The sequence below is a fragment of the Sparus aurata genome, chromosome 4 (genome assembly GCF_900880675.1).
Source record: "Sparus aurata chromosome 4, fSpaAur1.1, whole genome shotgun sequence".
Classification (NCBI taxonomy): Eukaryota; Metazoa; Chordata; class Actinopteri; order Spariformes; family Sparidae; genus Sparus; species Sparus aurata.
In genome coordinates, this window is record NC_044190.1 from 36235047 (window position 1) to 36261161 (window position 26115).

At 44.4% G+C, this 26115-nt stretch overlaps 1 protein-coding gene across 1 annotated transcript in view; it reads left to right on the forward strand.

Moving 5' to 3' along the window:
* Positions 1 to 26115, forward strand: part of LOC115580112 (transcription initiation factor TFIID subunit 4) — a 94365-nt gene that overhangs the window by 65864 nt on the left and 2386 nt on the right.

Here is a 26115-nt window from a genome sequence, read left to right on the forward strand (position 1 = left end):
GTATCTGCGAGACAAGTGAATAAGAAATAATCCATAACTGCAGGTAAAGTGGTGAGTTTAAATTCCAGCTGCTGGTCAGATAGAGCGAAGTTTTTGTGTTAATGCAGGATTTTCTCCTGAATCTAATTACCCTGTTGTTGTTCGGAGACTTTAGGTTGTACCTCCACAGAACGCTCCAAACCTTTTTCATGAGTCTGTAGGTTGAGCTTTGTGGTCGTCAGAAACTCGACTCTTGCTAGTTGTAAAAGTTTTCTGACCTTACTTACATGAGTGCACGGAACGACACTGTCCTCAGACAATTAGTAATCTACAGTCGGATGTTGGATTGTAGTTAATTCAGATTACACAGTCAGTCCACTTTCTGATTAGTTGGTCCAACTGCTCCTTGATAATTTAGCATACTGGAGCTCTTGTTTATCTACTCGAGTTGTCTGCCTGTTTTATTTATCTGCCTAATATAAAAGCTATTGTCCTAAATTCTTACAAATCGCTGTTCAACAGCACATCTCGTTACACCATATTTTCCTGATGCAGAAGGAAGATTAGTGCATCCGTGCAGCCAGCAAACCAATGACACACTACACACTTCTTAGTTAAAAATGAAAAATCAATTGTTTACTTTATATCATCTATCCAGGCACAGCCCGTATAACCTATTTAGCCACTGCTGATAGAATAACAAGTGGTGGAAGAAGTGATCACATCGCAGTCCACTCTCGGGACTTCTTCTCTACCGATCGGCTTCTCTTCAAATCCCCCTTTCAAAGTGCTTAATTGTTTCAAGTTACGTAATATATCTGAGATGTCGTCAAGATGTCAGAATGCATAAGAAGACGTAACAGGCGAGATTGAAAATAACAGTAGAAACTGCCTGGAGGAGTTTGACCCTAACCCCTCCGACAGTTTCCTCTCCGTCTGGCTCTTCAGTTGACAGTCTGACATATTAGGGCTGAGCAGAATTTGAGAGAAGAAGAACGGTGACAATATTTTGTCCACTGGTAAATAATAAATAACTCAGTAATTGATAGGGGTGTGCATCTCTTCCTCATGAGACAATTCGAGACGCAGCTAAAAACCTGGGCTACGATACGATTCAGGGACGATACATTCTAAATACGGAATGATTTGGTGCGATACGATACAATACGATGCGATACGGTACGATACGATACAATACGGTACGGTACAATACGGTACGGTACAATATGGTACGGTACAATATGGTACGATACAATACGGTACGGTACAATACGGTACGATACGATACAATACGATGCGATATGGTACGATACGATACAATACGATGCGATACGATACAATGCGATACGATACAATACGATGCGATACAGTACGATGCGATACGATACAATGCGATACGATACAATGCGATACGATACGATACGATGCAGCCTGATACAGTTCTTAACATTTGTTTAATGTAGACGTTCATTTTCCATTTTAAATTAAAATAAGCAATTCTATAAAAGTGGAATTGCTTACCTTACCATGTCTCGAAAGCCATCACTCTCAACCACACTGTAAGGTCGTAAGTCCTTCAGAATAAAACGGGCTATAGATGCCGTGATGACCCTGAACCTCGCCCAGTTGTGGCTGGAAAAAGTCTTTAATAGCCATATCGTTGTCTTGCGTGTTCTTGCTGTAATGTTACTAATGTTAGCATCCACAGACTCCTCGTCGCCCACGTAGTTTTCTCCATGCCGTCTCACCAGTTGAGGCGAGTTTTCAGATTTGTCATGCTACCGCTGTACTTAATAGCTGTTCTACAGACCTTTATATATGGCCAGATGTCCATTACATGTCCCTCCTTCTTATAGATTCCAAATCTCTTTCAAACTTTAGATTTCAGATTAGCTGGTGCATTGTAAACAGTGTCCGAGTTGTCGGACATGTCGTTGTTGTTGTTGTGGTGTTTTTTCCTTCAGCTACGCTAACGTTACTCTTGTGAGAATCACGCGTTGACCTTCAACCTTTTTCGAGAGTTGAGAGACGCTCTGTAGAATTAGCAGCAAAGCTTCTGTCAACCGATACATAACTTCAGAATCGGGCCATCGACCAGTTAATGGTAAATTTATATCGATAGATAGAGAGGTCCGTGTATCGATGTAGTCGCATCTTTAACGTTAAAAACGGTTACCGATTCGTATCGGTGAACCTTTACACCCCTAGTAATTGATATGCTGTCAGCTGTTGTCATATATGTTGCCCTTACATGTAATGTCAAGTTGTACCGCTAGAACATAAGGATTCTGGTGGGATTCAAGTTTAAATATGAGAAAATCTGGGAGCATCATTTACATACAAAGGTACTGCGAACAACGCAAGAGTAAGCACAAAGCCACACATCAAGAAATAAACAGCAAATCATTGAAATCAGAAGCAGAAGAATTGACATAGAGTAAAAAACTTTAATTCAAATTACATTCAGTAGGTTACTGTCATCCTGGATTACAGCAGGTGACCAAGTAAAATGATTGAAGTGAATGACAACAACTCATTTGAGATGAAGCCTTGCCTTCATTTCATATCTTCATACGTATGTCTTCTCATATATATATATATATATATATATATATGTATATATATTTTACTCAGCCACAGATCAGCGTTCGAACCCTTCTTCCAGCAGAACCTTCCTGCAGCTGAGGCTCGCCTGGTGAGGGAGCTGTGAAGTGACCCAGCGCGCAGCCCTCTGAACCATTATTCTCGTGTTTGCTCATCTACAAAGTGGATGAGGACGAACAAATCTGAAAAATCTCTGATCCGAGTCGTGAGCCAATACCTTTCTGGAGGCACCGAGGAGTGCGTTTGGGTTTGGGTCGTCTCCCTTCGCCTACGTCTTTTGGATTATTGATACAGATACTTTTCATTCCTAACCCGTTAATCATCAGCAAAGTTTAAAAATCCGTCTGATAACCCACTCCCCATTTAATCTGGCAGCGTGACGTAGCTGGTAGGAAATATCTCTGCGTGTTACAGGCAGCTTGGTGACAAACTCCCATGTGACTCGCCCAGTCTGTTCTTAATTAAGCTGAACTGTGTTATTATAACGAGCAGTCTCCTGTTTTAAGTTCCACGAGAACTGACTTGAGTATCATATTTCTGCAGCACTGGGTCATACATGAAGTCACGCACAGTTTCTGTACCCAGTCACATTTTCCTTCAGGGGAAACATTCAAATTCAACATGTTCATCTGTAAATATGATAAATCTAGAATAAGTCTGAATTTTGAATGTCAATTGGTCATTTTAATAACCTGCTTATTGAGTTGCATCTTCACATCCTTCGCTTGGCAGCAATATGCTGCAGAGGAGCATGGTAATGCACCCGGTAAAAAAGCATAAATAACAAAATAAAAGCATTACTTCTGGTCCTTGAGTGCAGTGCCAACCTCTTTCAGAATGTTTTACCCTGATGGGTATTAGCCCGCGACCTTCTGCCGCGCTCAGAAAAATCTGCTTTCTCAAACTGCTTCCTCCAAATGCAGTTACACAACATAAACATGAATATACATTATGCTGGAATTGTTTCTATTTTATCCCATTTTGTTAATGTCCTGTTCATGTTTAATTAGAGGGGCATAATGAAGTGAAGTCACAGCGCGCCCCTCCTCTGGAGTGATTGCAGAGGGGGCGGAGGAGGAATCTTAACTTATTTTCACTTCGTTTTCACCTCCTCACATTTCTTCATTTCACATGGGCTGGAAGCGCCTGCAGCGTTCTCTTTCCCTTCTCCAGAGCAAAGTGAATGTGACTTTTCTAAGGGGGTCACAGGATGCCTGGAGGCCTGTGGGTGTTACTGGACTGTTGCCTGCTCTCAGCTTCACTGAGGGGCTTGTCATAGATTTCATCTCCACAGAAATGAGCCGGGGGGCCCTGGCCAGGAGCACAAGCAGCCTACGTTATGAAGGGCCTATGCTGATTATTTCCCTCTGACATCGCATCCTGAGCTTTCCGCATTAATCCCAGACAAAGGCAGCCCTTCAGTGCTGTGCCAGAGCTCAAATTAGGAGCCAGATAATGGCCTTGTTGAGATCCTGCTCTGTTCACCGAGAGGCAGAGCTCCTGTTGAAATCCTCTTCTTCAATATTCCTTCCCTCCTGCTTGTTCTTTTCCTCATCAGACCACCTTTTCACCATGTTCGGACTGTGACGGAATTCAGGTGACACAATTTCGCTCCTTTCCCCACAACCCAACCTCCCCTCCGCCCTATTCACCCACCTTTAATTTGATGGTGGCTCGACTGGGCTTGGGCCTGTGCCTGGATGTGGATCGCCACGGGCTGTGAAACTGATAGCCAGTCAAGACTGGAGTGTCTGTCTCCAGCCTGATCTAGTCTGCAGGAGGGAACAAAGGGGGCCTTACAGGGCTCCGCAGGGTGGATTAGTTCCAAGGAGCCAATGGCTGGGGCTGCTGGCTGGCTGGCTGGCTGGCTGGAAGAAGGCCTGCTGTGGCCCCAGCGGTGGGTCACTGCACAGGCAGGAGCCGCACAGGCACACACATCGCGAATGCCCCCTCCAGCCCAGTAGTCCCCGTCCTACAGCGCTAACCCTCCAATCAGCACACCCAGGCTTTTGAAGTTCAGCACAAAAGTCAAGGGTGAGCCGCCTTGAAGAAGGTGGAGGGGATGAAGCACAGCGACAAAGGGCAGTTGAAGGAGGATGGAAATGTGGTGAAGGCTCCAAAGCCCCCAGAACATTAGCTCAAAGATGATGACACTACAACGCCTGATTAAAAAAGTGTTGAGCTTATGAAAAATTATATTTTAATTCCAACAGTATGTTTTGTCATGTAAGGCATCAATCATAAGAAAAATTCACAAGAAAATTGGAAAAATCAATGTCCAGAATCCAACATACATATGTTTCCATCTTTGTTTTTGAGACGTCTGCCTTTACCGACAGCACCATGTTGTTAGCTAGCTTAATTAGCTCAGATTGCTAGCATCTCATCCATGAGTAGATTCATGCGTAATAGTGCGCGGGTGATACGGTTGGTGGATGTAGTTTGGTAGAGAGAAAATAGATCCTGCAAGAAACTGCTCGCAACAATTGTCTGTGGATTATCTTGAGTAACCGCGTCGTGATTTCTGGAAAGCGACATCAGAGTGGAGTTTTTCAAATGTATTTTTTAGCCATTTAGTTCCATTATACTCAAAAGACGGCAGACAGATCTCTACGGCTAATATCTCCAAGACTTTACAACTCATGCTAACACAGTTTAGGTGGATAAAAAGCATTGCAAGAAAGAAATAACATTTAAATTTTTGATTTTGGACGTCATTTTTTAGCTCCATTATTAGCATCTGCACAGCACTGCGAGGTGCCAACAGTTTTTATGCTTTAGCAGGCTGTATACCACGCTCCGGCTCTTTGCTCCTCTATGGCCACATCAGTATTTGTATAATGTTCAGAGAAGGTATAAAAAATTGATTTTTAGCTCATTGAATTGGGGATAGAGGAGCGGCGAGAGTCTGTCAACCAGAGCTTTATTCACAATGATTATTCCATCACACCCTCTCTATTCCGTCCCTTCACACACTTCACATTATTTGAACGCTTTACTGTTTCATTTCCCCCTCATTGATTTTTGTGTGCTGTGATCGCGCCCTCTTCCCATTTGGTGCATCTTGACTTAAAGTGCGCGCCGTCTGTTTTTTTTGTTGTTGTTGCTAGCTCGTGAAATAACAGATAGGAGGCTCCTCGGTACATCTGGGGTTAGCATTTAAAGGTTTCGGCGATGTTGAAAAAAATGTGCCTCGAACGCACCGTGTCCTGCAGTGTTAAACACAATCAGCCGCTTTGAAACATCCTTGACACATTTACGAGCTTCGTAGTTATCATCCCGCCACCGAGGCCATTTATCACATCAAAGGGAGAGCTTTGTTTGTTGACGTTAAAAAAGGCGACAATAGCAGCTAAATTGCCTCGGTTTGTACAGCCGCCCGCTCGCCTGCCTCGTATCTGCCTCGACCAGGCGCAGTGCAAAGGGGACAAAGGTAGGCGTGCGATTTAATAGTGAGCACAGTCTATTTTTTTTCCATTTGAATTCATTTCACCTTCTTTTCTTTGAGGCTGTAGATCAGAAAGAAGGAGTGAGGCAATAGAGTGAGAGGCATGGGGAGAGAGGGGGGAAAAAGCACAAGGAAAACTGATGCCCTTTCCTCCAGCTAAATTAACAGGAATCACGTGGAAAACAATCTGAGTCTCCAATGAAGGAGGGAGGGAGGGAGGGAGGGAGGGAGGAGGAGGGGGGGGGGACCATTAAAATTAGCCCCAAGCTATGGACTGCACCCAATATCACTAAAGCTGCACTCACTACAGATGTGGAGGCTGGCTTACAGGCAAACTATGCTCTGTTCTATAGCTACAATTAAAATCAACCTCGCTGCCAAAAAATAGGAGGGGGAAAGAGGGGGTAGAAAGGCAGACATGGAACATCAAAGACAGATTGAAATGTGTAGTCAGTAATAAGAGTGGTCTCCAAGCCCCGAGGTTCTCCACGGTCCCCTTGTTAATGAGAAATTTTGACCTCTGGTTTGTAAGTTAAACTTGTAATCTCGGTTAATGAAGTAAATCAATCCCAACTCGGGAGTGTTCAGTGTCTCTCCCTTTGCCTTCTCCCCCGCCAACCTCCCCTCTGTCCTCCTCTCTTGTGCGTTCCTTCTTCTTCCTTCTCCTCCTCCTCCTCCTCCTCCTGCGTCGCTCCCAGAGTGCCGCCCTGGGAGTAAAACGGCCAGGTCTTCAACCAGACAAACAGGAAGCTCGCAGAGCACGGCGGTTCCGGAGCTGGAGGGGGGGGCGTCAGGACTCAGAGGACTAGGACCAACCAGGCTGTTTGGTTAAGGAGGAGAAAGGCCAAGTGAATGCTAGCAGAAGGGACAGCGTGGTGGAAACCACTCGCTCCTCCTCTTCTCCCCCGTCTCTTCTGCCTTCTGCATCTTTTTTTTTTTTTTGCCTCTCTCTCTGTTGGGGATAGTACTTGGCTGAAATGTCATGCCTGCTTGTTGAGCCAGTCGGAGAAGTGCGACTATACAGCACTCACTACAGCCCCCCCCCATGTTTTTACTAGCACAACACCCGTCTTCCTCTCCAACGTACAGTGTGAGAGGGCGGCGAACTTGACCTTTGTGTTTTAAGCTATCTTTGAACATGTGGAGCTCCGTTTTTGCTGTTAAACATGTGGAGACCTCTCTTAAATCCACCGGGTGCATTGACACTAACCCCCCGATTAGCCACTGTATTTATTTATTTATATACACATACATATATATTCCATTTAAATAATGCGGGATGGGATCTGAAGTAGAATGCAATGACTTTAGCGTGACTTATATCAAGCTGTAATGAAGCATAAGGAGTCCCATGTGGGTTCTCCTTCTCTACATACTACATAAATATGATTAAAGAGGGCACAGAGAGGCCGCTATTGGTTTCATAATGTCAAGAAGATTGTAATATTAGTTTGACTCCACATCTCTGGGCGATTCTGTACTTCCAGCGAGGACACAAAGGAGACTAGAGTTGAGTCTTCAGAATGGTTACAGGGGCTCCTTGGCCGGATGCCATGCGTTCTTAGAGCTTTAACACAGTGCACTTTGCCAACTTTCCCTTCCCCTGCACAGTACGGAGCGCAGTGGTACCCACCAGTGGTTATTGCAATGTGGACTGTGGGTTAAAGCGTTTAAAATGCAGCCATATCATTAGCATGAAAAGATAAATACATTTAGTCCTTTCCTACAGCGATGTGGAACGCCTTCACCCACTCCCATGTACAGTGGTTCTGTGTTTTGAACGCCCAAAATATGAAACACACATGTCCTAATTAGAACTACACAACACGTAAGATACATGAAAGTGTTGCAATGACAATTCAACACAACAGTTATACTATATCAAAGTTACATTTTGAATATTAAAGGGACAGTGTGTAACGATTCAAGTAATTTATTAACTCAAATCAGCGTCTTCGTTCATAAGTAAGTCCTCATTGGTGTACAATTACCTCTGCCAACAATCTGACTTGTCCTCCTGAGTGAAGAATTACCTATCTGAATATACACAGCACGGGCAAGCTCTACGGAGGCCGCCATGTCTTTCCGGTTTTAAAAAAAACTATGGACTGCCGAGAGGGACACAAAGCACCACGTGGTACTACGTAGTAAGGCTAAACGCGTTTTCGCTCAGAGCTAGCTTGACTGCGGAACTGAGAGGGAGCTCAGCGAAAGCGCTCGTCACCGACAATAACAATAACTAACTACATCTTTACCTCATTACTTGAATCAGTAGAAATACTCGACGCTGTTGGGAAAGAGTCCTTCTTGAAAAAGAGTTTCTTGTCCGTCAGGGCCACCGTAGCTTCCGGAACGTCTCCAACGTCTTCAGAACGGGAGGGTTGAGCAAAGGAGTGTTGCAAAGTAGAACCTCACAGCTAGATGGCGCTAAATACTTGATATGTTACACACTTTCCCTTTAAATTAGACATAACATGCACAAGAGATGAATGTGGAGATAAGGACACGTCGAGGACGCAAAGCATTACAAAAGTTTATCAGTTACTTTTAGGATTGTTAATTTATTAAGAAACAATGAAAAGAATAATGGAGGACTTAGCATTTTGAAAAGCCCATATGGCTTTAAAGAAAGAAGTAAAGAAAGATATCAATAAAAGCTTAAAATGCATTCAAGTCAATGTCACATTGAATGGTAAGTTCCAGTGCAAACAAGTCTTCAGCCAAGCTAATAGCTCTGTGACGCTGTCGCTTTGTGCTTCATGCTAACGTCAACATGCTAACATGTTAAAATGCAGATCTATAGCAGGTAAACATCTTCACCGTCTTAGTTTTGGTTCGTTTGGATGCTACAGTCACAGGCAATGGCAATCTTTCCATTAGTTGTCGAGATATTTAACTTTAACATCAAGGATTCACCCTCTGGGGACCATGAATGTCTGTAGAACACATCATAGCAGTCCATCCGGTAGTTGTTGAGATATTTCAGTCCGGAATGACGTGTTTCCGTTGTAAATATTGTAGTTCTCTGTACATACAGCACATTTACATAATGTTTACCTGTATGATTAATGTCTTCATGGACACGACGGAAGACTTACAGACTTCTCTGAACGGCTGTCTCTGTTCTTTTTAACCAGTCTGCATTGGACTTTTTGTTTCTCCACTATAAAGCAGATGTTCGGCATAAAAAAAGATAATATTACTCGCTGACATATCCGTATCTTGCTGTCTGCACATGAATTGAAATATGTATAGGATGAGAGAGCAGAGGGCGGATATGCTGTAGCAGACGTTATTGTCTGTTGGGTCTAGATTATGTGGTGGCTGTCAACTTGACTCAGCGTCACCGGCTAAAATGTCTTCACTTCATGGAAATGTCCTGCGAGATCAGTAAAACACACACTTACAAAGGCATGTTCCTCCACCTCGTTCTTTCGGGTTACATATAATAGCTAGCAACACTCAATTAAGCACAGGACGCATAGCAAAGGTATAAAAATCAGGCCATAAAAGAAAGCAAATAACTCACTGATACTATAAAGTTGGATGCTGCAACAATTAATCGATTAATTGCCAACTATTTTGATTATCTGTGAATCAGTCTGAGTAAGAAAAATATGACTATTTTCCAGTGTTGTTACTCCTCTGTGACACTGAACTGGATATATCTTTGGGCTGTGGACAAAACAAGACATTTGAGGACGTTATCTGACGCTCTGGTCAACGTTTTTCACCATTTTCTGACATTTCATCTCTCGGTCAATCAAGAAAATTCTCGATAGATTAGTCAGCGACAAAAACAATCGTCGTGATGTAGATGAATTTCATAGCACTAATGGTGTTGCATCTAACCTCAAGACAGAAAAGCAGTACACGCCTACACTCGGGACTAAAACACAACGGCTTGGAACCATTTTTCGATAAAACCTGATGAAGTATTTGTGTGTTTTTGACACGGTTTGTTGGAGATTTCATGTAGAGAGATTTATACCGTGTCCTCATATAATCGTAACTTCCAGGAACAGATTCTTAGACCACTTCTGGCTCTGTTTTATAATTCAATCACTCTGAGCTTACACATAATCTAATGCAAACTCTATATGAGTCATGTGAGAGCGTCACACTACCGTCCTCAGAACTCCCTCCTGAAAAAAGATATTTGTGTCGTGCTGTCCAATGGAAGCTTTAATTCCTTTGCCGGCCTTTCGGTCTGCATGGTGGTCTGAGAATGAGACCGCTCTACTTAGTCTGAGAATATAAGAGCTCCGTATTTTCTGAGAATTCCTAAATCAACTTTATATTTTGAATTCCACACAAATGTACATGTTAGTGTTAACACTGTAATCTCCCTATTTAGATAAGAGCGTCCTATATATCCATATTCATGGCAAAGACGTGATCCCCCCCCTCATTTCTGCCTTTAAAACTTTGCCCTGAAATAATGGTTAAATATACAGTTTTGACAACAAAGTTGAGCCCCAGGCACTTAAAAGATACCCATCTTAAAGAAATTAATTACCTCCCTTGTTAATCTTGATATAATTAAATTTCTGAAGAATGAAATTTGCTGCTTTTTTTTTTTCCTCTCCCCTCTCCGCCTCGCTGCTATGGAGGCGAGCCGATAATGGCTGGCTCTCTAGCTAGCCTGCTGGCCAGGGACGTGGGGACTGCCTAACATCCTGGGCCCCTTGCTGTGCTACACCGCACTGTGCAAACCCACTCTCCTCATCCCACGCCTTCACCACTCACAGGGATCGGCAGAGAAAACGCCTCGATCGCTGCTCGTGTTCCCTCACATCCTGGAGGAGATGGGAACTCTGGGCCGCTCCAAAATCTGAACATGTGATAATGTTTTCCAACGACTTGAGAGTTTTTAGCGCGCGGGCGCTGCTAATGAAGTTGTCAACACCGAGCCTCTGAAACTCACATGGTGGAGCCCTGGAGAGCCCAGAGAGTTCTCGCCCGTTATAGTTCACTTAAGAAAGTCCTGTGTCTTTGTGTGACTTACTGTCGTTTTTTTTTTTTTTTTTTTTTTTTTTTATAGGACCTCCTGCGCCGCTGTTAGATTTAACCCTGATTGCTTTGTGCACAACAACAACACCGTGGCATTACCAGGGAGCGCTGCATTTCCTTGTCGCTGTGTATTTAAGTTTGTTTTCCTCTGACTATAAGTTTTATGTCAGCTCCATTGTCAGCTGTCAAGAGTTGAGCCCGGGGAAAGAAGGGAGAAAATGCTGGAAAAGATCTTTTATTAGGTGTGGGGGGTCGGCAGGAGAACGACAAGGAGGGCGGAGGAGAGGTGGTAATATGTACGGAGTAGGCAAAACGCTACGGCTGGATGGCAGAAATGCCAACATAGAGAGGAGTTTGAGTTCGCAGGATCTGATTCAGGACTTTTCATCGTGGACGTGAACATTATGCGTCCTGTAAGCAGCAGCTATGAAATAATGGTGCGCCATCCGCATCGCAGCTAACGCGTACACGTTTGCATTTTTGCCAACAACAAAAAAAAAAACCCACACACAAATTATTAGATTAATCGAATGATAACTATTTTGATAATTGGATACTCATTTTATGAACTTATCAAGCAAAAATGTCAAAAAAACAGCTGGTTTAAGCTTTTAAATGTGAGAATTTGTCGCCTACATTTGTTGTCGAATGATGAATTTGAAGACGCCACTTGTAATTAACATTTTCCCCAGTTGTTTGACATTTTATAGACATAACGATTGATCGATTAATGAAATCCTTAATGAAAATAATCTAAAGGAAGGTTGGAAGGAGGAGGATATTAAACATTATACATCTTAGTCTTACAAAATGCTTAAAAACTATAGTGATTATTTGAACAATCTGTGAGATGATGAAAATGATTCATTGTGTTTATCAAAGGTATATCACCACTTCACGTTAGCTGGCGATGGATGATGAGTTAATCGTACGGCAGGAATGTTAACTGCACATTTATATTTGTTTTGACGATGGAGGTTGAATTCAAAATAATTCACAGCGAGTGCACCGTCGACTGGTTCAGCAGCCGGTGATAAATCAATCCTTGGGTTGATCATTCCCACCCGCGAACCCCGCGGCCGTTAACCACCCCCTTATTCCGCTCCGAGCTTTTTACTGCAGGGTCCAGAAGCGCCTTTCTTCTCCTCCTCTCCGTCTCGCTCTAGCAGAAGCCCTGTTCTGGCTTCCAGTTACACTCCAGCTACTCCTCATAACCCCGGAACCATCCACCAGCTACTTCACTCACACAAAGACGAGACATGTGAAAAGATTTGCTTAAATAATACAGCTTTCTTATTTCTCCTCTCGGTCCGAGGGACCATTCATCTCGTTGTTTTGCGCTAAAATATTGTTGTGATACTTTTTGTCCTCTATTTTGTCTTTTAACAGAAAAACAGAGCGTCTAAAATTAGCTTCAGAAAATGGTGAGAGAGAACAAACAAGGCGATCCATTAGCGAGGATGGGTTATTGGCTGACTTGCCTCTTCTCATGGCGGCCCATTAAAAGTGGTAATGTCTGCCTGCAGCAGTGCCTGGGGAAGAAGAAGGAGGCCATGGAAGGCATATTTCACATGCATCAGACACTGGAATTAAATAGACCAATGTTCCCTAAAAAGACTGAAGTACATCTCTTTCTGATGTGCGTCCCGGGCAAAAATTCATTGATCTTAGAATGTCCCTTGGCAATTATAAAATATTAAATCCAAGTCGCACTTTTCGGCTCGGCTTAATTTTTTTTTCCTCGCTTTCCACTGCTTTCCATTTGACCAATTTAGAAAAAAAAAAAAAAAAAAAAGTTAGAAATGGATGGCCGTGAAAAAAAAAAAAAAAAAAAAGAAAAGAAAAAGGCACTGATAATAAAGACTGTGCCCACTTTTTAGATGTCTTTTTGTTATGTTTCTGTATTGTTTTTGTGGAACATCTCAGATCATTAAATGGAAAACGAGGTCCCCGGCAAAGCGGAGGAGCGCCTGAAACGCGTCTCGTTACGGCATCGGGACGACGGGGGCCAGAGTGAGTCAGGACCGTAAATGACTGGGACTGGAGCGCACAAGGAGGGTGGAAAATCTGTATGATATCTTTATTCCTGACGCACAAGGTCTTCCGAGCCGCTGATGGCTGTTTCAGCACTCTGGGGATGACAAATATTTGTCAGCTGCTTTCCATTAGGTCCGCGGCCCCGTCGCTCGCCTCCCTGGCCCCCTTTATGTCCCTCAGAGATTACAGAAGGGGGTCTGCAGTTAATTGCCCGAATCATTAAATTTAACATATATCTCAATAAATATAATCAGCCAGCTGTTTGACAAGGTACACAGTTCATTAAGTCCCCTTGCTTGTTTGTCGTTTCCCTAATTAAGATTTAGAATCGATCATTGAGTGTGTAATGTACAGTGCAGCTCGGGCTCGCGCGGGGAGTTCTCTCCGCTCAGACCAAAAGGAATGGCATCCGCTCGCTAAAGCTTTACCATTTAGCACACTGACTGCAATGGGAATTAGACATCCTGTGCTAATTAGGGAGGCCAATTAACTGTGAAATTCAGCCGGTTTTTGACAAATAATCTCAGCAGAATTCAGACATCACCATGCACATGAACGTTAGCGCTGAATGGAGAGAGAGGATAAAGGCTTATTGACTCCGGCGCTGTTTTCAGACGTTTTTTTTTTTTTTTTTTTTAGTCTCGCGCTTCCGGCAGCGTGTTGTTCGTGTCTGTTAGCACGGAGTCGAAACATAATGCCTCCCCGAGTTTTTTTTTTCCTGAATGGGGCCACGCATGTCCACTAAAATCCATATATGTGACGCCTCTCTGTGTGTTTAGTACAATCAAACAACATGTTTAGCTGCGATGTGACTCCTGTTCTGTGCGCTAAAACCATTTCACGGATGACAGAGGAAACAATTGTCTCTGAAATACGGCAGCGTAGTCCGAGAGAGAGGGGGGGGGGGGGGGGGGGGGGGGGGAAAAAAGCCACGCCGCTGCTCTTTTGGAGCGGGGTGTCACCAGGTCTGACTCTGATCCGGCCTCGGAGCGCCACAACAACGATGTTGCGGTCGGCCATGTTTGGCAGCACTTGACCTCTATTCGCTTTATCCCGAAACAAAGAGTCGGCATCACCAGAGAACCTCGATGTTTCTGTGTCTCTCATTCCCCCCGTCTTGATTCATGATCACATGTATTTTTTAGATTGCATAAATTATGTATTTGTTGGAGTAATGAACGCCCCTCCACTGATAGGAACTTTGGGAGAGAGAGAGAGAGAGAGAGTTGTGAATCGCTGGATATGGCCCTCTTGTCACCCGCATCGGCGCTCTGATTGCGGGTTGTGGCGGTTCAGAGCAGTGGATGCGGTTTGGCTGAAAGAAAAGAACACATGAAGCTCGGCCACACACACAACAAGGTCCAGAGAGCCACAAAATGTAAACACACCTCCCGGGCCAGCCTGTGTCACTACACACCGCTGCTTTGTTGTGTGTTTGTGTACCGAGATGTGTGCAGCTATGCGTGCGTGTGGTCTGACTCGCTGACAACCATAAAACAGGCCCCCGCTGTCTTTATTACCTGTCCGACCTATCCCGACTGCTTTGTTCCTGCGACACGTAGGAAACACATTCGCCCGCGCTCGCGTTGGCGCTCTCTGTTCACGCCGAGTGCAATAGAAACAGCCGCCATTGCACTACACGAGGCGATGGCCGTGGGTGTGCGCTGAAGCTGTTTGGATACGAGGCAGCGCCGGAGGTGTGTTTGCTGGGCGCCGATGGGCAACTCCTTCAAGCCTGCCCGCCTCAGGTGCAGGAAGAATCGAGCACTTCCTTTTACAAGATGTGTAATTATTATGGTAGACAAGGGTGTGGATTTAAACCGAGTCAATATGTAGATAAGCGTTATACACACACACACACACACACATGCACACACAGCTGCTTGGAAAAATGATGCTGTTGTATGCGGCATAATAAAGCAGGTTGCCAAAATGCTGCGCAGGTAGGAAGGAAGCCTTGTGGGCCTGTGGAAGAGGAACCTGATGGGAGGAATGAGGCCTCCAGGAAAGTGCCAAGAAAATGTAATGAGGAGCTCCTTAACCGAGTCCAAATTCTGCGGTGCTGCCTGCCATTATTACCCCCCGAGCCACCGAGATTACTAACTGACAGCGCGTTATATCATTTTTATTTTGACAGTTTAGTGCCAAATGTACCACAGTGTGGAGTCAGTAGACTTCTACGTCTATCTCATGCTGATCAGCAAAAGGTAGAAGTGGAAAAAGTAGCATTTTTATTACCTCCACCGAGAATGTTGTGTGTTCATATGCATCCGTTTGGTTGGCTGGTTGTTCGGTCGGTTGGTGGTTAATGTTAAAGTTGAGTTAAAGGGATATTCCGGTGTAAATTTAATCCATGGTCTAACACAAAGTGAAGCTGTGTTAGACTCCCTCTTGAGAGATAAAGTTTGCAGACCGCTAGCTAACGTAGTTTTAGCATCCTCAGAAACGACTGCACGACAACAATACACTGCAGCAAATGGATCCAAATATAAACCGCCATCAAAAAGCCACAAATAATGCTCAGAACAGCACCAAACTTCAGCAACAGTACAAATAGAGTCCAAGAACATAATTCGAGGTATCAAACATTTGATATCATTGCCAGATTTGTTGAAATAGATTAACAAAATGATGGCGGTATTATATTTGGATCCATTTGCTGCAGTGTATTGTTGTCGTGCGGTCGTTTCTGAGGATGCTAAAACTACGTTAGCTAGCGGTCTGCAAACTTTATCTCTCGAGAGGGAGTCCAACACAGTTTCACGGTGTGTTAGACCATGGATTAAACTTACACCGGAATATCCCTTTAAATGCTCAGAAGTGTAAAGGAAATATTTATTTCAGAGTAGATTTGAAACTCATCCTGGCGGCTTGAAGAACAATGTCACTGGGGGTCACAAACGTTCACAGACGCACTTCTACAAAATAGAATAAAAAAAAAAAAAAATCCTCCAGTAAAGTTTCGGTTCCTTCTTTCTGGGCCATCTATATAAAACATGAAACTCTACTCTTTCCCCAGTAGAGCCTGGATTTTAATCAGACCTGCTCTTCAGACAGCCCTTCTTCCTGCCTCTCATACTTAGCAGGCGTCACATCAGGTGCATGGGGACCAGTGACAGCGGCGCTTGCTTGGAACGGAGCCTGTGATGGCTAAATGATGTCAAAAATGGCCCCATTTATGTCAATTTGAGATCAAGGACCATTTCATAGTGTGAACCTCCGCCGTAAATGCGCTTTCTAATCTCTTCCATCTGCATATCCGCTGTGGCCCCCTCGGTGCGTTCCCTTTTTTCCTTGTAAGTGAAATGTCTCGCTGCTCGTATGAGGATTTAAGCGAAGACTGACAGCTCGGCATACAGCACATGTCTGCCGAGCGGCGGGACCCGTCGCGCCGCCTCTCGGTCTCTCGTCTCATTCTCAAGTCAGACTGCGTTAATGCTCCTGTTCTGTGTTATTCAGTGCTATTTTGCTAGCCTACTCTTTTTTTCCCCCCCTAATTAGGCCATTTGCAGGATGCATTCTCTCTCTCTCACCCCCCCCCTCAGTGTGGTCATTTATGTTCGATACCACTCTGAACTGATAGGCTTTTGTTAACCGGTTGTTCCTATTCAGAACGTTTTCGCTAAAAAGACATCAAAGGGCGGACCACAAGCCTCATTTGGCAACTTCTCCCAGCTATCCATCGGCGGCAAAAACACCCCGGTGCCTTGATTATTAACTCAGTCACCACCCTCTCATTCAACTTGAATTAAAAATTTACAACCGGCAGAAAATGACAGCGCCACACCATTGAAAGTAAAGTCTGCAAAACCAACAAGGGCTCATTAGCGAGCAGTTCTGAAGACAAGCATTCTGACTTGAGACTCATTACACTTCTCCTATTTTAACTCTAATTGGGTTCATTTTATATATGAAACGCTTTGAATATTTAATGTCGGAAAAGTTCCACTTCTGATACTTTATGTAGCCAAAGATACTTGGCCTGCCTTAATTGTCCAGGTTATCAGGCAGGCTGTTAGCGATTCCTCAGCGACGTCTGCTCTCTGCACGGGAAAGACAGAGGAGAAGACGTTGAACGCGTCGTCTGGTGGATCGCGATCTTCCCACAAATAAAGCGTTTTATTTCTGAATCACAGCAAATACAACAGAATCCATCATCTGGATTCACGTTATATCATCTGCCGTACTGCAGTTGTGGCGTTTCTACTCTAGGAAACACATTTTTACTAATTAAATAGATGGTAATAACCAACGTGTGAATATATTCCTATCCTATATGTCTTTTTTTCTTCTCAACTTAAGCTACAAAGACCCAGCTAACAAAGCCTTTGTTGTGTTTAACAGGTTGTTCAGCTAGCCGGGCTCTGAGCATTTTAATTAAATAGATTCAAAACAATGTTACGGTTTCTTCATCTGGTCGCCTTCACACAATCTTTTGTTTTCTCTCAGGTTGAGAAGAAAGAGAGAGTTTTGGTGGGGCGCGGGGGGGGGGCGGGTGAAGCCGAGATTGTGTTTCCAGGCAGGAAAGTTTGAAGTTCTTTGTTTGGAAGCGAGGTTCCGGGTGCAGCACACTGTTTAGCTTGGTGACCCTGTGACTGTCTTCTGAGGAATTGTATGAGCAGCCCTGCAGAATTGTGCTCCGGGGTCAGCTTTCATCTTAGCAGTAACCTGTGGACTTTGAAACTCAGGGCGATGGAATTGCAGCTTTGTCAGTACACTACTAATTAGAAAATTCCTGACCTCGAGCGAGATGTTTTAATTATGTGTTGTGTCAACGAGTTTGCAGATTTAATCCACCGTTGATACACACTCAAGTGTGCAAACGGTGTCGCACATTGTACCACATCGAGTGGAATGGTGGAGGGGCTTTTTTTTCGCTCCCGTCTTCCTCTGCCCCATATAACCTTACGCCTTTTTCCCTGCGCCGTGTTTGTTAAGAGCCATCACATGCTTAAGTAGCCAAATTAGACGTGGAGTTAATGTGTTAGCTCGTGAAAAAGCTGGTCTGATTTGCCTTGGTTTGTGGGAGGCTGAACAATGTGACAGTATTGTGCTGGGTGTGAGCTCTCTGTTGCAGTGAGTCAGTGTGAGGGAAGGCAGGAAGGGGTTAAACAGAAATTGAGCGGGGATGCTGGGGGCAGCAGTGCTGCAGAACATAGCAGTGTTCGTGCGAAGGCAAGTCATTTCCCGAAACACTGCAGACACATGGCCTGCGGCGCTCTAAAACCTTTGGAGACCAAAATGGCTTGCAGGAGTTAGAAGTAATAAGGTGTTTTTTTGCCTTCTTTCTCCTTGACTGAAATTCTGCACGGTTGCTATGCATTGCCATGGAGCTGTGTAGCTGTTTTTATGGTTTATGTGGGTATTAAGATGCTCTGCAACTGGCCATTTTTGAGATTTGTTGTTCTTTAGCTGTGAAGCAAATGGAAGTTGTTTGTTTTGAAAGTAATTCCCTCATTTTTTATTTTTTTTTGCTGTTGCCCTGATCAGAATGCTAGACTTCACTTTTATCCCTCCTTTGTGTCCCCCCCCCCCCCCTCGTCTTTCTTTCTGCTGTACACGAAATGACAAATTAACAAAAGCAAGTATGAGACGAGAAAGAACAGATACAGCAAATGTGTTTCGCTCTGCTCCGTTTGAAAAAAAAAAGAAAAAAAAAAAAAGAGGCAGAGTGACAATGGCTGCCTCTTATTCGGGCTTTTCACGGGGAAGTAACCTGTGATTGGAACAATGGTCGTCTGTGTCGGTGCGCGAGCATAAAGCTGCGGTATTAGTCCGTCCTGACCTCTCTTATTATCGGCGGGCTGATCCAAAAAAACCCTTTTCATCCTCTCCCCTGGTTCTGTTAATCTTGGCTGCCTTGTCTGCTTCAAAGAGCGGCTCTCAGCATATAATCTGGGTATGTACATCTGTGAATTATTATTCTAATTCTTTATACGTTTATTAGAGCTGAATAAACTCCACATCAAATACATCACTCGGGCAATGTCAGAAAGCCCCGGGGCAAATCAGCCGACATCTGTTAACTCTTTCAAAATGGCCTCATCCAGCATGTCTGTGGGCGTAGAGGAGCGAGAGAAAAAGGGAGAGGCGAGAGAGAGGGAGAGAGAGAGAGAAAGTCTCTGTTGCTGATTAATGGCGGCCGTAGGAGAGGCGTTTCGGGCCCGAGTGTGGAGATGAAGCGGGGCTGCACTCCCACGGCTGGGCTCCACACTGTAAACACTGCGAAGGGGACGAGGCAGCGTTCCCCAGCTGAAATGCGGCGTGGAGGAGAACATGTGGGAAAGCTTTGCTCCCTGGCACGTCGTCAGTCAACCAGGCAGCCAGTCAGTCCTTCAGTTGGTAAATTAGTCAGCCAGCCAGTGAGTCAGTCAGGCCCTCATCCAGTCCGCCAGTCAGCCGGCATGTAAGCCTGTTTGTCAGTCGCGTTCTCCTGATGACGGGGGCGCCCTGTAGGAGAACCCGGGCGCCGTTACAGGTTTCTTCTATCCAGCCGCGCTCAGAAAACACACACACCTTACAGACCACCGAGTCACGGCTGGCTACCTGCCGCAGCGGCCGGCGTGACACACAAAACTCATCAATATTTGACTCGTGGCTGCTGTTAATTTCCACCCTGGCTTCAACTTTTCAAAAACACCACCTGGTTCAGCTTTCGCCTCGCTTCTTTGTTTAGCTTGTCAACAGTCTGTCTCTGTTGTGCTATATATGTCCTCTTCGCCTGGAGCGGAGACATCAGAGTTTAAACGGATTTTTCTGCATCAAAGTAATAACAACAAAAGAATAATGTTGCATCATGAACGCGGCTTATCTGTTTTCTCTACCAACGAGGGGCCGGGCTGTATCCTTCAACGTGAATGCCGAGCAGTGTTGTTCCACCGGCTTTAGTTAACACACGATGTTAGCCGGGTTGTCGTACAGTACGGTACATACAGTACACATACAGCTCTTCTGTGTGTGTGTGTGAGTGTGTGTGTTCTCTTACCGTGCAGTCTGCAACTTCTGCTATGAGGACCCGGAGTGCTGAGACAGCAGGTTTGGCCGGCGCAGGGCCGAGCATCTCTGTGTGCCTGGCAAAGTGGGCCATTAACCCAGCGCCCTAAGGTGTGACCGGGGCCAAATCCAATATTGGCTCCGGCATCAAGGCACAGGTGCCACTCAGGGTTCAAAGCCACAGATCAGCAAGAAACCCCACTACTGCTCCTGTCCCCCCCCCCCCCCCCCACCTCAGACAATAAAGGACTGAATGTAAATTCCTCAAGACACCTACAAGCATCGCTGCTGCCTCTGCACAATCGGAGAGTCAAAAGCAGAGAGAGTGAGAAAGAAAGAGAGAGAGAGAATGGGGTAAAAACATACATAATTAATCAAAAGTACATTTAGCAAAAAATGGGAATTAATCAGAGTCTCTTTCTGAGTTTGAAGTGTCTGGTGTCTGGTCACTGGAGTATCTGAGAGCGTGAAAGTGTGACCTGCTGACTTTGCCTTTTCATTTTTTACTGTCTGCACCTCTGAGTGTCTCAGATGTGTTAAACAGTGAATGAGGCGTCCAAACATGGCGTCCCAATCATTCCAGTGACACATAGCAGCACGTAGAGGGTTTAGATTGGGATAATACAAAGAGTAGTTCTCATGTTCTGGAGCCTTTCTTTGTACTTCCACCACCATTTCTTTTTGTAATCGTCCACTATTAGCCAAAATGTGCTTTACATATTATTGTATGAATAAACACTCTTATATATCCTTTTTGTAGCGTCAGGTCAAAACACTGAGAGCCTCCTTTGCCGGTTGGAGATGTGTAGCCTAGTAACCCACGACAACGATGATTAGATATTAAAAGAAATGGATTACTCCTGGCAGATTCAACATTTTACTTACACTATACTTGCTTTAGTAACTGTGCCACCGTTGTCTGCTGTGTTATTGTCGTCATCACGTCTACAGTTCATTGTGGAATATCCTTCTTTCCTTGGAAACAGTTTGCACTTCCTGTGCTGTTGGTTTCATTCTGGACATACGTGAGATCTAACGTAGCATAACCTAACAAATGGCATTTTCGGATGCAGCCAATGTTCATAGGATCATCATGAGAACTACAGTTCTGTCTGACGGGCCTCAAATGTGTATTAATCCACGAGTGAAAGTAGTCCCAAATGAAAAACACATTGATTCCTGTTCGAGTCACGTTTGCTCAAAACTTGACAACTGTTTTAAGGATGTTACTTTTAAACATGCTGCAGTACGAGTAGACTCACATCTGCACTATAATGTGTACACAAAAGGAAGAACACAGAATAATACCAGTGTTATCCTTTTTGTTAATATCAGTTGTGAATAACCTCTCTGAATTTTACATAATATATTCATAACCTGATTATATTAGGACTGCATATTCTTGAAACGTGTTTGGAGCATTTATAAATCGTCTACATTTTTGTACACAAGGTTTTTTTTTTTATATCTATTTGCACGATTCACATTATTTTCCCCCTTTTTTTCTGTCGTACGTTCTCTGGTATTGTTTCCACACGCTGCACTCCATTATACTAATTCCAGCTACACAGGCGAACTCGGGCTTTCTGCTTTATGTGCATGAACATGTGCGTGTGTGTGTGTGTGTGTGGGAAACCATTGAAGGGTGAAATGGTGTAAAATAATGTGTCTGGCCCATTGGCACGTTGTCATGTATGTCAAAACAATGTGGCTCAAGACCAGAGCCAGCAAGGAGGTCTGATTACAGACAACCTCTCCTCTCCTCCTCCTTCCTCCTCTCCTCTCCTCTCCTCCTCTCCTCTCCTCTCCTCCTCTCCTCTCCTCTCCTCTCCTCTCCTCTCCTCTCCTCTCCTCTCCTCTCCTCTCCTCTCCTCAGGTTTTATCCACCGCTCTGTCTCGTTCTCCCTCTCTGTTTTCTCCCTCTGTCCCTCGCTCCAAACAAGTCAAATGTCTGAAGAGATGTATCGAAGTATCCCTGCGCGCTCTGTACGATGGATATGTCATATGACATAATGCCTCCGAGCGCCCATCACAGATAAAATGACAGATGCTGTTTTTTGCCTCATGGATCTTTCTTGGCCAAGCTGATTCTGAGACTTTCAGCGCTGCTCTCCCCCTCTCTCTGTCTGTGCCTCTTCCTCTCCTGCTTTCTCTCCTCTTCTCACTTTTTTCCCTTTCATCCAGCGTGACCTTACAGAGCCTGCCATTTTGTTTTTCATTCAATTTCAGACGCGATTACTGCGTAATTGCCGGCGACAGGCAAAGCGTGGTTGTTGATGTCTCGCTTTCCTTTTTAACTGACACTCAGCCATCTGCTTTGTTTAGTGTTAGTGTTTACCCCTCCCACCCGCGCCGCCTCCACCACAACACGATTTCCTGCGTGTACTGGCGAGAGGGATCGGTCTCCATAGATACCGCCGACAACATACCGGTGTTTTGGTTGCTGGCACGTGGAGGGCATATAAAGACAGAGGCAAGAGGAGAGGCTGCGATGAGTGAAGTCCTGGACCGGCTCTGACCTTTCTGACTGTATTTGGATCACTTCAGGTTCCCCCACCCCGTCCCTGAAGGGGATGAGAGCCGCGGCACGCACTAACCTAAGCGGCGTTGTCTGGCTAAAGTCGCTCTGCGGCTCCGACACCCACCCTGACTGCCCGCGGCTACCACTGCCCATCCATCCAGGTAGATGGATGGCTAAGATTGGTAAAATCTGTGGCCCCTGTCGCCGGGCTCACCTGTGAGTGGCAGTAATTGGCACGGCAGTAGGCAGGCCCATCTTTCACATGTGGTCAGCCATGATTGACCTGATTAGGCCTGGGTCGCTCCTCAAAGGGAGGGTCTGGTTAGCCTCCGGGAAACTGCTGTTCCCGCTTCACATCAACCCTCTCAGCCGGTCATTACCAATCAATTGACCGGGCCGGATTGGGAGGATGATGATGATGATGATGATGATGATTCAGGCAGGAGAACTAACATCAGCTCAGGCCGGTCTCCACATGTTCACAACAGACGACATGTGCCGGAATTACTCAGTTGAAATGTTTTTTAACCATTGGTGCCAGCAGCATCTTCCAGTTTAATTACTACCCACAACAACGGCCGCAGCGGACATCCAAAACAGCCATAAACCGCAAAGTTTCTCCACTTTCAAGAGTTAGTCAGTTTCACCTCCATAATTAAGGCAACAGGAATAAAAAAAAAGTAATTTCTATGCACATTTTTTTTTGCATTTCCTCAGAGCTCTTGCTGGACTTCAGTTGATCATCATGTAGCTCTGAGCAACCAGAGCGACTACCACCTGACAGAAATGAGTACACAGCTCTTTTAATTTCTTTATTTATCAATACCACACACACACATCTTCTCCAGAACTTCCTGCATAGCATTATTAAGTGCTGATGTCATTTTTAGGGTTGGGCGATATGGCCTTAAAAAGCAAGTCGGAACAAGTAGAACAGTCAGAAATGGCGCCAGTATGAAAAGACAAAAACAATATAAAGTGTAATTTGTTGGCTTTTTTAAAACGTACAATCATTTCCTGGAGTTGCGGTTGTGATGTTGGGATGTGTGCGGTACAGATGCGAACAAAACAATCAATTAATCAGTTTATTGTTTACCTGTTAACCATGAGATTAATCCTCAGCTCAATTTGAGCAATTTTTTTATAAGAAAAATAGGTCAAAGCTTTCAGCACTGAATATCTTTGGGTCGTGGACAAAACAAGACATCTGAGGACACGATGTTGGGATGTGGGAAAACGGTGATCAACATTATTGTTTTTGACAGTGGATGTGGTTGAGATACGATGGTGTCAAAGTTACCCCTCACTCATCATCCAGCGTCCAGAGGTCAGAGAGTGTACTGAGGGGAAATTGGAGACAAAGCACCATATTACAGCGCGCACAAAGACAAAGTATGAGGGGGCGGCTGCTGGAGGGACTTTGGTTCGGTTCTTGTAAATTCATACTCATCATATGTTTGCAATTAAGGCCTGTCTGTACTGTGTGTTTACAGAGCGGTGCAATCAATGTAATTGTGAGAGGGTGTTCCTGACTGAGATGTCTGTCTTATTTCTCCCTGCCTGGGTTCAAGTGGGCACTTGCTGGATTTTTTTTTTCCCAGTGTTTCTCATTTCCAAATGTAAATGCATCCCTTGATTTGTATCGGCCTCTGTATACACTTCTTTTTTTTACTTTTTTTTTTTTTTTTATCTTTCTTGTTTTTCCTGGATCAAATGCAAAAAAACAAGGGCTCGTTTTCAGAGTGAGACGTCAGCTCAGATCTATGTCAGCGGCGTTGATCATTAAGAGAGAAAACAGTCTGTTCGTATCCAGAGCGAGCCGCAGAGCACACGAGTAAAAAAAAAAAATGATGGCTTCCCTCGCCGTCGGAGCACGTCGCCAGTGTTCTCCTCGACCTCGTGTTCATCTAGTCGAAGTTAAAAAAAAAAAAAAAGTCTCTGCTGCACCTGAAGATCTGGACGTTGTTAGTGAATCTTTTTGATCTCACTCGTGCTCCGCGAGAGGGATTATTTTTGTTAATTGGAGGTGTATACATGCTCAGAGCCCACAACATTCCTTACTATTGATACTGTCAATGTGTTTGCCATTCGGCAGCGATTACTTCATTTATGGGACACGGAAAACAAACCGTTACCATGTCTCACCATGGAGACGGTCCTTTAGACTGCGCCACGCAGATCGTTTGCGTCATTAAAGACAGAAAGTGAGGACGCTTTCCCTCGCAGACAAATGAAAAACACACATCTATAAAAGGAGAAAGTCACCTGATGTTTCTCACAAAGAGATCGCTTCATTTTCAGCTCACCTAGAAACTCATGTAGCCCGAGACATAAAGGCCTCTACTTATGAAGTCAAGCGATTGGAGTGCAGTGGGATCATTGTGTTTCTGAAGGTCGCTGTTTATTAAAATAAAGCAAATGGAATAGTTCATCCTACGTTCAGATTTCGACATTATGCAGAAAAAGCTACGTTATCATCTTCATCTCTGGAGGAGCTGTGGAACTGGACAGAAGCAGACAGCTCTTTGAGGGAACAATGCTTTAGCCAGATGCTAACTTTAGCGTGCTAAATGCAACATGTTGATGCTCAGCAGGTGTAAGATGATTAGAAATAATCGCAAAACACAGCTGAGGCTGATGGGAAGGTGATTATTTTTGTAGGTCATCAAATCAAAATATGATGAAGATGAAAAGTTAAGTGGTCACCAAACTTATTTAGAAGTGTGAATCTTCACCTGCCTCAGGATTGACCTGTTATTGATTCAAAGAACAACTCTAGCCAAATGCTAACATTAGCATGCTAAAAGCAACATGTTGCTGCTCAGCAGGTGTAATGTTTACCTTGTTCACCATCTTAGTTTCACTTGTTAGCATGGTGACGTGGTGATTAGATATAAAACGGAAACACAGCTGAGGCTGATGTTAAGAGATCACCAAACTTATTCAGAGGTGTGAATCTTTACTGGCCTCATCAATCAATCAGATAACGATTCACCTGTTATTGATTCAAAGAACGACTCTCGATGACAATATACGGAATGATTAATTTGTCCATATTCCTTCACACGGCTATTTCTTCATCATTTAATACAAGCAGTAGGATAAATCTCAATTTGCTTTTTATTAATCCACGTCCACATCGAGACATTTCCTCTCCTCTAAACGTGGTTCATCCTGTGGGGAACATGAATGTCTGAACCATATCTCATGACAATCCAATCCAATAGATGTTCAGACGCTTCATGCAAAACCTCAGTCATGTCGGAGCCAGAGGGGAAGTCAGAAGATCAGAAAAGTTATTCGGGATCATCCTCAGTGGACCACGAATGTCTGCAGAAAATCTGCATGCCCATCCATCCGATGTTCCCACCCACACAGCCAGGCCGATTGTTGCCAGGTCCAAATATGAACGACCGTGAATGTCGTCTTGAAATGTGTTAGAATTCCACTTTTATCCACTGTTTATGACAACTACCAGTGTTGTTCTGTTTCTGAGGCCAGTCAGGAGACACTGTCATCA